Raw genomic sequence first — 13753 nt, 5'->3', positions numbered from 1 at the left:
GGAGGGTTGCCGGTGAGCATTTTCCCACTTCAACAAAGGATGAGAATTTATTTCATAAAGCAAAGCCGAGAAAAAGACAGCCTGTGGTCGCGAAATATTAAAATTTGTGATTATCATCTCTGACTTCTTTCTTGCAAGTTGATACGTTTATTTTGAAAGAAGAGAAAGTTTAATTTTGACATCGAATGGAGGTGGAAAGTTGAATTCTGAATGGAGGTGGAAATTTTAACCAAGCACAGTTCCCCATAATTTTCCAGACCTTACCCATTATTTGTCAGCACATATAAGTTGTCGAAAAGGGACGAAGTCTCTCACAAAGCATGAATCTCAAAAGGAAGACAATTATTGCAAAAAGGAAGAAAATTATAGTCTTAAGTAACTTGAAATATTCTGAAAGAGTTGACTGTTGTGATACTTCTACTTTAATATATATGGAAGAAAAAAATGAAATACTGAGCAGCAAAAACTATAAAATATCCTAGAAATCAAATTAGAAAATCTAACAGAAACTTAGTTAGTACTAAAGTCAGTCTGTCTTCAACTATAACTGAAATATATATTTTAGAATATCAGATTAAAATTAACAAATGCCTTTATTTCTTGATGACATTATAGAGTTTATAAACATAATGATTTATATTGAAAATCAATTTCACTTGTTATTAACATTATACTGCAAGTTCTGACTCGTAAGAGATTGTATTTGTATTGTGAACGATATGTAGATTTATTTTGATTTTTTATTTAAATTTTGAAATTATAAAATTCCAAGTTTAGAATCAAATAAATTTTACAAAACGCACATATCAGTAAATTCATTTATATAGTACCTCTAATTCTGTGACCCACACCCAGCAAGCAATTGATCCCGAAATTTCTTCGTTTTTTCTGATGATATGGCTTAGAAAGTTGCAAATTTCTTAATTCCGAATTTGCTTTTTATGTTCATTTTTGTTTGATCTACATAATATACAATACATCTGAGTAATGCAAGTTAATCTGTTTAAAAGGCAGACTACTCTTTACAAGTTTAGTGGTCTTCATTGTAAAGTGTAGGACAAACAAATAAAAGGATCTTTGGAAATAGAATGTACACACATTTAATGCCAAAATCATCACTTTAATTTATCTTCATAACATATACATCTTTTTTATTTACAATGTCATCTTCTTCACTATGTTCCTCGATCATTTCCTAGGAAACGTTTAAGGTATTCCTCATTTACCAGGAGAGTACAGTCTCATTTTAGCTGCAATAAAAAAATTGGTCATTTTCAGATTTTAGGCCATAATAATAATAATAATAATAATAATAATAATAATAATAATAATAATAATAATAATAATAATAATAATAATAATAATAATCGATATAAAGGCGCACTCATAGATGAAGTGTAGTATAATTTATTCGTTCAGAAAAATTTTTTACGACTTGAACATTTTAAGATTCATTGTTTTATATGTGGAAACAATACTTAACCAAATCTCTTAGTACCTGCGTTCAAGTTTTAACTAAATGCTTCAATAGGAGATATATCTAGTTTAGTGTTTCTTTTATATTCTATACTTTGAAATACTCGACAATTTCATACGGATTCGTATGAAAAAAAAAATAGTTTCATAGCTCACGCCGCCCAAAAGGGTGAAATAAACCCATGAATGGTGTCCAATAATTTGCATAGTGTTCCGGTGGTAACGTCGCTGATCCTGTTGCCGACTGATCATCTTTGGTTTTGTACCTGTGTTATTATTCAGTTTCTCGAAGCTTGTTAAGATGTTTTGCAGTATATGCATGCATAAATATTTAGAAATGTCTGTTATGAAGCAGTTAAGGAGATTTTCTCATATACATTTAAGAGCAAATGAAATAATATTTGTCCACGAATCCCTAGCTGTCATAATTTTGAATGTGTTTGACATTAAATAAATCTTATCCTGCTTAATGTTCTACTACTTTTAAAGGGCTTGACACGGGAGGAGTATGAACTTAAATACGTATTCTATGGCTAGCTCTTCCTATATCGCTGCAATGAGTTTGACTTTTATTTGTACATGAGTGATCATACCCCGTGCGATCCAACTTAATTTTTAGTTCACTTTTGCTAACATAAGAAAGACTCCTAAGGATAAAATCAAGTGTTTTTATGAGTCACTGACATTATTAGTAATATTCTCTAGACAATTGAAGTCCAAGTTCAGATCCATCGGTATGATCTAGGGTGGTAAAACTTAACATTAAAAAAGAAACGATTCATATTAGTGTGCAATCTATAAGTGAAACACTGACATAGTTCATGCCGTTTAAGTTCAACCCATGAATATCCAAAGCAGAGAAAAGTGTCTAAACACTTTTCATAAACATGTTTTCTCTTTGCTAAGAACAGCCTTTGATAAGTATATCTCAATTATGTAATTACTTCATGAAAATAGAAAAAAGACAACACTTATTATTAAGCCACATACAGTTTCTCTTAAATCTAATATGGTGGAAGAAAACCTCATTGAAACTGTACTTGTGGGAAATTTGTGGGAATACTTGTGGGAAATATTCAAAAGAAACGAGGAATGCATAGGAGCGGCAAAATGAAGGGACTTTAATTCAAGTATTGAGAGAAAGTAAAATTCTTGCATTCTTTACTCATTTCTACACCATTTCCGTGACGTTCCCGTTTACCCTGGCACTCTTAATTTCACTTTCCTCCTGTATCCAGTGGCGCAACCACAAATGTTCGTTTGGAAGGCCACTTATAGGTATTGTAAAGCTTTGCTTCTGCAGAAGTAAGTAGAACAAATAACAGTCAAGAATTCTTTCCAACTAACAATTTTTTGTTTACGAAATTCTTTATAAAAATATTCTACAAAAATATTACAACATGTCCCGCCCAACTGTCGGTCTCGAGAAGGATTCCGCAGTAGCAAACTACGTGGGAGGGTGTAGGACACTCGCTGCTTCTCTGCAACCAGAGAGGTAAAATTTCCCACAAGGCTTCACTGCAAACCAGGAGTAAAAAGAACTATTAATTCCACTCTAAGAAAAGAGTAAAAGGAACGGTTAGTTCCACTGCAAGCTCAGGCTTTAGGTTGGGATCAGGTACTTCTTAGGCTCCACTGCAAGCCCAGAAAGGGAATTGGATGAGTGGAAACTGATGTCTCTCCATGAAACACTTTCAGTTATGTAGGTGCTCTAGGGGAAGGCGGTGATATGGCTATTTTTACGTAATCATGTGATCAGTTCTGCCTCTATCTTCTCCGTCGTCTGCAGTTGAAGTACTTCATAGTAAAGTGTATGTGTTTGTAGTTTTTAAATGGTAGCACATGTTAGATGTTTCTAAAGATAAGCAAGTGGGACCTTACAATATATAACTTTTTTTCTATATTGCATGGATATGATATTAATGTATGAATAGCCCCCTGCCTGCCCCTGTGGTTCACCACTGCGTGTATCTATACATCTTACCGGGGATATATTTCAAATCCTTCCATTCACATTATAAACCATAATATTCAATTGTCTATGGACGTGACCTTTAATTTATATTTGATTGTGTATGTGCGCATTTATTGTCGGAGTGAAATACTGAATAAGTATTGAGTGACAAGATTATTCCGTTTGCTCCAATCTAAATATTTTCAATAAGTAATTACTTGAAGCTACTATGTTAAAATATGTACATAGGACTACTTACGAAATATAAACAAGAGTTATTACATAAATAAGTATTTTTAAAGACTTGTGCATGAGTTTACAGGAAATACGCGCTTAGAATTTGTAAAAGGACGTAGGAATGATGTGCACATTTCACTCCTACGCCCCTGTACAATGCGCGAGATTTTAGTATGCAAGAAAAATGTTTTAATGGTAACATGTAAATAAATAAAATGAGTTTATTACTACAAGATTTAAGCACAAACATGAAAAAGAAATGAAAATGCATAATGTGCCAAATCGAAACGAGGGCTTATTGTGTAAAATCCAAACGAGGACTTTAAGAGGTATATATATATATATATATATATATATATATATATATATATATATATATAATGATGCCAATTAAAAATCAAATATTATATTTTACTTACGTATAAGGCATTGACTCTGGGGTATGCAGTCATCTGAATGACGATCATACAAATATCCATCTTTGCAATAGCAATTATCACGTGGGGTAATGCATGGTTTAACAAAATCGCAGAGATTTTCACAGCGTAGAGTCTTGCGATATATCCTTTTTGGCCCACAGCGTGGTACTACAAGAAATACAAAAATATATCTAATTTATCAGTAGAATATAATATTGATTCGTTATTGTATTTACACCCCAGTGATAAGGTCAGCAGTTTAATTGCTTACATTAATGAAAATAAGTTTCTTTCGTTTACGTTTCATGTAATACATTTCCTATCAAATATAACTATTATTAAGTATTTGAATCTGTATATTTTTTACTAATAAAAACAAATTACACTTTCCATTACAGTATACACTGTAAACGCTGTATATTATATTAATTACTTGTTTTCTTTACTATTTCTCGACGTTTAACAATTCTCGTTTCATAGATGAACACTAAATCTTTAAAAATACAACTTCCCAATAAAAATAATAGAAATGTTTTTTTTTTTTAAATTTCGCTATTTACTAGGATTGTTACTTTCTAGGAACTCTTAAAAATATAGTTACTCCTTATACACGAAATATATCGATTTGCATTAGAAATGTATTTTCAAGAATTCTCACAACCATTGACTACTTCTCGTACTACAAGTTTCTGTTTATCAAATAATACCATATTATGTTACTTTTTTGAAGAAAGACTGTCACTTCATACCTAGTTTTTTGTTTAGCTACCAAGTAAATGGGTCATTTTGAATACGTTTTCAAAAAGATAGAATTATGGGTAAGACGTTTCAGTTTTGTTCATGTATTTCAAACGTTAGAAGCTTTACACAGGAGAAAACAGTGCTTATACATTTCTTGTGAATAGTTATGTTTCATAATATCACAAAGAAGTAAATTAGAAATATGGGATAAAGAACAGAAGTAAGAAATAAAAATATTACATAATTTGCTTCAGTTGCCAGAATTTTTATTACGGAATTTAGAGGGAATATAACTTTGGAACGCTTTAACTTCACTCCAAAGAGCAACAGTAGCATTGATTGAATTACACCTTCATAAATGTTTCTTGAATTTTATCCAGTTTATTTCGTATGTAAAAATATTAGAAGTAATATATGCAGCATGATAAGATTAATTCTTATTATTTATTTACATATATATTTATGAAGTAAACAGGAGAAATGTCAATCAAAGTATGTGAACGATAAACCATAATATCATACTGTACAAAGTGTTTTATGCAAATTTATCACAATTCAAAAATGTTTTGAGAAATGGATATAGATTGACAGTAGACAAGAAAGATTTGAAACTCTACTATTCCATCAATATCCTTTCATATTTCATAACAGAGTTCTACATTTATTTAAAAGTGCTAATATATATCGTGGAACAGCAATATTCTTTTTAATTGTATTCAGTTAAGCCTATACCCTTCGGGGTCTTCAATCAAGCATGCACTATTGTCGTACAACCTTTGGTTTGTGTAGTAGAAAATTGGAAACATTTGAAACTGTGGAGGTCGAGTATGCTTCAATATCTGCTTCACAATTATAAACCAACAAATGTGCATGTGCCAATATATCAACAGCAGGAATTTATTCCAGGAGTTGTTAGGTTGGAACACTGCCCTTTCTCTATTTGTGGCATATTTACTGAGAAAACACAAAGTTCTGAGTTGTTTAATTTCGTGCGAAAAATGAATGTTTGCATAAAATTTCTAATTCAGAGGTTAGTCATGTTGTTCACCATTTTAAATTAGTTTTTGCGTTTGTGGGTGTTTTCTTAATGTTGCAGAATTACAAAAATGTTGAGCGAACTGCGAAAGAGAGACGATGGTCGACAGAATGAAACATTGGAAATAAAGAATGTTTCTTTGGACAACAGCAGTGACTCATCCACGAATTCAGGAATGTTGCTTCCGCTCCGTCCCAAGAAACGATGCCAAAGGTTTGTTCTTTTTGGAGTGAAGCTTTGTACCACCAATACTACCAACTGAAGTTTCCAACGATAACATATAAAACTCCTACGTAAAAGGCCATGTAGTAGGTGTTCCCGGTACTTTTAGGTACCGGACACTTGGCACGTATGATATTCATATGCTAAGTATGTACTACTCAAAATTTTAGGTACTTGTTGCACCTAATTGATATTTACAACTATGTACGACAAGTATAGCATTTATATACCTGGCTTAGTTTCATAATCTAACAGTCATTTGTTTTTATGTCGTTACTTGAGACATATATCTCTCATGTACTAGATACGTCCTTTAGTTACATTGTGTTTCAGATACGTTAAGAGCACACGAATTGCTAGGCATGCTACATTTAGGTGTTCTACATACATTTCCCACGCTTAATGCATTTGATGCTTCTTTTTCTAAGCGATTGTGTACTATAAGCAACAAACGCATCAACTTTTATAGATGGCAATTGTCACCGATCATTCCGAAAATGAATATGGAAGAACCAGAAATAAAATAAATATACACTCGTCATTTTGTTATAAATCTACTTGGATTTTGTCTGATCCCAAATAGTTATCGTCAAATATACGCGGTTCAAGGAGTACTCTGATTAGCCAAATTCAAAAGACTTCAACAATTTATCCCTATACAAGCGACATTTTCTTCATCGCCTTCGTGGCCAAGTCGTTAGAGCACGCAGGTAGTAATCCAAAGGTTGGTTGTTCGCGCCCACACTGGAGTACATTTTTTTTACTTATTTAAGGTTATTTTGTAGTTACTCAGGACAAATTCAAACTTCTGCATAGTGCAATTCACAGGACCATTTTGTTCAAGAGTGCCCCCGCAATTCCGCAATTCAAAGTTAATCCGCTAGTTAAAAGCTAGTTAAAAGTTACCACCTGCCAAAAAAGCTGTGCATACTGATAACTACACGGAATTTCCTCTGCTTACTTCTGCTCGGTCTGAGGCATCTTCAAGTCATGATGTTCCAGCAGTTGAAACATACCACGATCTTGACATTCGCCCCGACCCACCTATGGAAGGTATTCGTTCCACCGATCAGGAAGTTCCTGTCCCTTGGGAAACTACTGTAGTAGCCTCATCTAATTCTGATTCCAGCGCCCAGGACATTATCCAGGAAGGATAACTTGCTCAGTTAAATGACTAACCGTTAGTAAAGAATTTAAAAGTTGATCCGAGTGCACACATTTACCATGATAATCAATCTGACGTGCACTTTGTTGCAGAGTCAAACATCACCCTTCACATGAATGTCCTACCCCTTACCAGTGACTCTGCTAGTGAATATGATCTCAGTTCCCCTGTATCCGAAAAATGTAAACTTCCCATATTATACAAAAAAACTTAGTGGAGTTTCAAAAAATTGTAAAGGAAGCCTTACTTTCGATGTTACCCAAATTTCAGGTGCCCGAACCCGGGCCACTTTGAAAAAGTTGAAAGCTGGTACCCCTGTTGGCTACGACTTATACTTATCTTCCTTGTTATATTGTAGCCTGCATTTCATCCATTTATGCAGTGTTCGCCCTTTTGCTTCACCTTATTTTTGTTTATGTTTATCTTTATGTATAGTTTTAGTTTCTCCACCATTAACTTAAATGGATTTACATTTCCTGTTAAACAAGAAGCATTAAGAGACTTTATTTACAAAGCAGATATTGTTGTTAATCCAATGTTCTCGGGATTGCTGTCAGAGTGAGTGTTGCTGTGCTGAGCTTTCGTTACCATACAGCGGCAACATCTTCAGAGCCGTGTGTTCGAGTGTGCTGGTCAGACAATTTATATTGTAGTCTTTTGGAATTGCTGTATTTCTATTGGCTGTTTTTGTTGGCCAATGGCGTGCTTTGACTTTGCTGGTGGAAACTGTTCTCTGATTGGCTGATGGTTCTTTTTGTACTGAGAAGCTGGATCCAGATGTCAGGTGGATGATAACCGTCGTCTCTGTTGATAGATGGCTTGTATGTACGGATGAATAGAGATTCATATATTTTCATGTCCCAGAACTTTTTGCTTTTCTTTAGTACTTCAATTTCGTCCCACATGGCCGTATGATTGTATTGTATGCAGTGTTCGGCTCTTGCCGATTTTTCAGGATGTTTAAGTCTGGTGGGTCGCTGGTGTTCTTTAATTTTGTCATCAATGTTTCCCCTATGTAAGTGGCGTTACATTCACAGGTGATCCTATACATGCCCGGTGTCTTTAATTCCAATGGGTCATTTGCAGTTGGTAGTAAACTCCTGATCTCCGGTGGAGAGCAGTGTACATTCTTGAATTGAATCTCTTCTATAGTCTTGCTAGTTGGTTGGAGGTTTTTGCCATATATGTAATAAATGCAATACTTTCTTTGTCTGTCGTGTTGTCCTCTTTCGTGGTGCAATTTTTGCGACTGTATTTTCTCATGGCTGTCTTGATCTGTTTCGACGAATATCCGTTGAATTTGAATACCGTTTCCAGGTGAGACAGTTCTGCGTTTATATTATCTGGATCTGCTATCTGGTATACTCTGTGTAGTAGAGTATTTAACACCCCCATTTTCTGTGCAGGATAATGAAAACTGGTCGCATCGAGGTAGAGATCAGTATGCGTGTGTTTCATTTAGATTGAATGGCCAAGACTTCCATCTGGCTTCTTGTATACGAGTATACGTCCAGGAACGGGAGTCTTCCTTCTGTTTCTGTTTCCATTGTGAACTGGATGTTGCGGTGTATAGAATTCAGAAGCTGCAGCAATTCGTCGAGTTTCTGTCTGCCATGGGGCCATATGATGGATGTGTAGTCTACATATCTCTAGAATACTTTAGTTTGTATGTTGCTGTTTCTAGCGCTTTGTGTTCAAAGTGCTCCATATAGAAGTTCGCTATTACTGGAGAGAGAGGAGAGCACATTGCTGGCTGGAGTTTCTGATATGGTATGTACACTCTCCTGTTAGTGGCTGTAGCAGTCCTGTTAATTTCTTGGTCAGGTTGTACGTGGAGATGAAAAGAAGAGGCTTAAACCTTCCGGTTCAATACCACCAAGGATTTATGGCCTTCCGAAGATACGCAAGAAAGAAGTTCCATTACGACCCTTACTTAACACCATAGGAGGCCCGACGTATCTTTCTCTTCTCTTTTCCAACCCGTACACCCAAATGAATCCCTCATCAGCGTCGTTACTTCTCTGCATTTATATTTTCCCAACCACTTTATATTAATTTTAAGTTCTTATAATACACCTATTTATCATCTCCCACCCCTTCCCATCAAGTAGCAAAAGATACATCTAACACGCCTACGTTACATATTATTTGTTATAACTAGGAACCGGATTTTAGGTGCAAAAATGTGGTAGGAAAAGGTAATAAAAGGGGCCGAAAAATCATTCAAAAACGTGCAAAAATGTGCTAACAAGGTATCATTATTAAGTGCTATATTATACAGTTACACGAAAATTCTTTATTCATTACACCAGCAAATATTTTTAAAATATTGGCTTTAGTCATTTGACATAAATTGCAAAATAATTTTATTTAATCCCGAACTTGAACAACAATCAACATTCTGGTAACAAAATTGTGGCTAAAACCAACTCTGTATTTAAAAATGTTTGATTTAACAATATTGTGACTTGAGAAACCGTTACATACTACTGGATTTTCAGGAACTGTTCATACTTGATTTTGCACAACATTATTATCATTTTTATGTTTTCGAATATTAATTTCTATCCCTTGGAGCTCAGGAGAGCCCTGTATGTGGAGAAATGTTTTTCGACATCAACGGCAACCAGTGGTTCATATCTTGTAAGCACATGAACAATAAATTCAGTTGATGTTGCAAAGTTTTCTAAGTCCGGTTTCAGTTCAAATTTATCCCTAGCAAGTAAGTTAACACTGCATCTTACTTTATGGAATGTTATGTGTAAACTAGATTGAAAATAAAACATACTTTTCTGTCCAAAGTTTAAAAAAGAGAGAGAAATGGACCAATAAACGAGCTTAAGGTTTAAAAAGTACAAAAAGAGGAAGTTCTAATAATCTAACAAAAAAGGTACAACATTCGAGAGAAACGTACAACGAAGTGTCTTCATTTCAGTTCGTTTATGCCCGGAAATACATATTTTGAACTTTGGTTGTTATAACAACTACACTTTTAGAAAAGGTGATCCGCTCTCTAGTTATAACTGTTATTATCTCTATTTTATTCCTTACTTAAAACATTTTCACTTTCTCTTCATGCTATTATTTATTCTTGTCCTTCGCCCCAAGAAAATTCAGCCTACATTAGTTCACCGCTTTGTTTAATGTACCTTTGCACTTTAGTGAGCGCAACCATATCTATCCCACAATTTCCTGCGCGACGAAGCATTAACATCCAATCCGCCATCTTAGATGATATTTTCTTTCCCGCACATCATTATTTCATGGAATCTAAATTAGAATCATGGTGACTAATCATGCGACCATTTGAGTCTTGATTAGTTTCCATAGATTGTCATTAAATACCCGCGGCTTTGGCTTGTGAGTTAATGTCGGAAATACATTGTTAATTCTTAGTGAGTCGGGTCCATTTAGCATTTAACGGCTTGATTTTTGAGAAGCTCACGACTCCCTAATTAAAGCATTAAGTTCTGTAATTGCAATTAAGAAATTATTGAATGTTTCGGCAATCAAAGTCAAATAAAATAAAAAAAAACATTTGAATTAAATTGAAAATTTAACTGTGAATTAAATCTAAAACTTTTGTATTCTATTTGACCTAATGTTGTTGTTAGTTAAATTGGAATATGTAGTATTTTTGATAATTATTTATATTATTGTTCATATCACATATTAATATTTGTTATTAATATTGAATTTGTTATTAATATTTGTTGAAAATTGAAAATCATATTTAATATAAATTATATTATCTTTTAATGTTTTGGATTTAGTTTCGTGATAGAACGTATTTTTTATTGCATTCCTTTTAGAATGTATTCGATATTGTTATCCTTCTTTAATACCATTTAACGAATAATAGGAATTTTTAAATACTCTTTGGAACTTATCGTTCGTATAGCCCTCTTCAAATTCAACTAGCCTACATTTTAGCTATATTTATTTATTTTGTGTCAAAGTTACCGTCAGTTGAGAGTAGCGGCTGAAAGAAGTGCTGCAAGCTCACCTTAGAGATGATACTTTCTTTGAAACACCAGTAGATGTTGATAAGAAGGGTCACATTTTACATTGATCTAGGGCAGAATATGTTTCTTCACCTATGTTGTTATCTTTAAAGAAATTATTGTTTTAAAACAATTTTCACATCTTACATTATATTGCTAATGGTCGATTTGCTAGTGGTTCGTTTAGAAATTGTAGTTTATTTATAAAATCAGTCTGTGCCCTATATGCTCAAAAAAAATCGAATTCACTAATTTTCTATCGATATGTCACCTAACGCGTACCTGGAAGATCAAAATAATCCCCATCAGTATTGACGACCTCCTGCCAACGTTCTGGAAGGCCATGGATTCTATCACTGTAGACCTTGGTGGGCCGTGAAGCGAAGAAGTGTATTCTGCAGCTCAACTAGTGATTTGAACTGGCGTCCTATAATGCTATTGTCCAAGGGACGAACTAGGTGATAATTGGACCGTGCAATCTCCAAGTAGGATGACGGATGCAATAGTGTTTCCCATTTAAGGCGAAAAAAAACGTGTTCCGCGTCATCCTAGCTACGTAGGGCTTAGGGTTGATCCGTAACAGGAAGACCCCTTTGCGTTTCAGAGGTGCTGCTTCCAGAGTTTTTAGTGTTTCTTGAACAAGGCTCAATTGCTGACAGTACACAGATGCATTGATGTTCTGCCTAGCTGGTAGAAGTTCCCGATACACGATGTTGCGAGCAATCCAACAAACACACAGCAGCAGCGTCTTCTGGTGTAGTGTTGTTTTCTGCTCTTTTCGGAAATGGTTTATGGGATGCTAACCAATGATGAAGGCGCCATGGACCTTCGTAAAAGACTCATTCTTATTGCATGAACACATCCTGTTCAGAACACCCTGTTCCCCACCGAGACGTAGCGTGATATTTTGTATGTAGCTGATCATACTAAGTGTTGGTCTTACATTATATAATAAAGGCTTCATATCGCTTGTTTAAATTTGAGACAGAATTTAATTCGTTTTTTTATTTCAGTATAATTGTTACTATTTTCCAACATTCTTTCTCTGGAAACACAATATTCGAATTTCCACACATGTTTTACTTAAATCTTTTCCTTCTATTATCTCATAGTACACCAAGATTACGGACGAGAAACCCTGAATCCTGGGAGCTGGTTCTAATTAATTTACCGTAATTCTAACCCTGTATATGTAGATGGCGTGAATTTACAGTTAAGAGTGAATTAGGATTTGTAATATACTTCTAAAATTTAATGTTGTTTCCCTTGAAACCAAACTTGTAATTTATGAAGAGAAGGCATACAAATTGGACACTGGCTTGGAGGAAATGTATGTATGAACGTTTATGAACAATGTAGCTGGTTTTTATATTAGGAAAATTTGTGTAGAACTTTTGATCATGTTCCACAGACATTGGCGAAAGATATGATAATCATATTATGTTCTGGTGATCATATTGTGTACTGAAGATAATTTACAGAATGTAAACTGTATATTCATGCTGATAAGGAGCATCTATAGAAGACAATTCACATATTCGAAAAGAAAGTCAAGCTATTATTATTTAAGAAGCGGCCAACCTCTATAAAATAAATCGCCTTTTTTGTCATAGAGATGTAATAGGAGTTCATGCAATTTAGTTTGCAGCATCGTACAAAATGTACATTCGTCTTGTGGAAAATGTTGGTAATAATGGTAAACCGTAATATGTTTAGTGAGAAGTAAAAATTGTGTTAACATATTAGCATATCTTAGTAGTAAGAGTCACCTTTTCCTTTTATACGCAGTGAATATCATGCTATTTAATTACCGTATTAGTTGTCTAAATGTTTACTTACGTTCCATTAAATTTTGAAAGTCCTGTGGCGCACCTAGGGTTATTGGTATATATAAAATAGCTATGAGACCTAAAACTGCGATCCAAGCATTGGAAGCCATTCTGATACTGTTAGGCCTAATCTAATTTGAAAGCTCTTATATAACGTCAGGAATGTAATGTGGCACTTGAAGTCTCTTTCAATACAATGGATCATCACCTTTTTTTCAGATTAATTATCGATATTGCAAATAAGTTCTTAATAGACCTATTCCAAGCATAATTCCTTAAGGAAATTTCTCATTTCACACTTCAATTGTGACACCAATTAACCTGGTTTGACAATTTCAATGAATATGAATGTCCCACATCTCCCACGTGTAGACTTTCGTGTCGTTAAATATGAACTAGTGTACAATTTGTTTCGATTCAAAGACAGTTTTGTTCTTTGATTGGAAAATGATAATTAACAGTGCTAATTAAAATACAAGTCATTCGAATAAAAATAAGTTCATGAAAGGTATTTAAATCTTCCTACACTTTGATTCTGAGAATGAGATCAATGTTTGATGATAACAACTTACTATGTTATAATAATATATTTTGGATCTCTCTGATCTCTTAAGACGAGATCATGAATGAGGTGCATTTTGGTATACATCGTGAACCATCTTCAATGTAT

At 34.1% G+C, this 13753-nt stretch overlaps 1 long non-coding RNA gene across 1 annotated transcript; it reads right to left on the bottom strand.

Annotated features, from left to right (window-relative positions):
* Positions 1-1129: 1129 nt before the first annotated feature.
* Positions 1130-13229, bottom strand: LOC145693908 (uncharacterized). Its single transcript, XR_014132846.1, has 3 exons — positions 13094-13229; positions 4087-4254; positions 1130-1250 (listed from the first exon to the last, which is right to left on the bottom strand). It is a non-coding gene; the product is annotated as an uncharacterized LOC145693908 (long non-coding RNA).
* Positions 13230-13753: the final 524 nt, after the last annotated feature.

Source organism: Thermobia domestica, chromosome 9 (assembly GCF_964235325.1).
Source record: "Thermobia domestica chromosome 9, izTheDome1.hap1.1, whole genome shotgun sequence".
In the NCBI taxonomy this organism is placed as follows: domain Eukaryota; kingdom Metazoa; phylum Arthropoda; class Insecta; order Zygentoma; family Lepismatidae; genus Thermobia; species Thermobia domestica.
The sequence above is the reverse complement of the archived record's forward strand: the minus strand, read 5'-3'. Positions and strand labels throughout refer to the sequence as shown.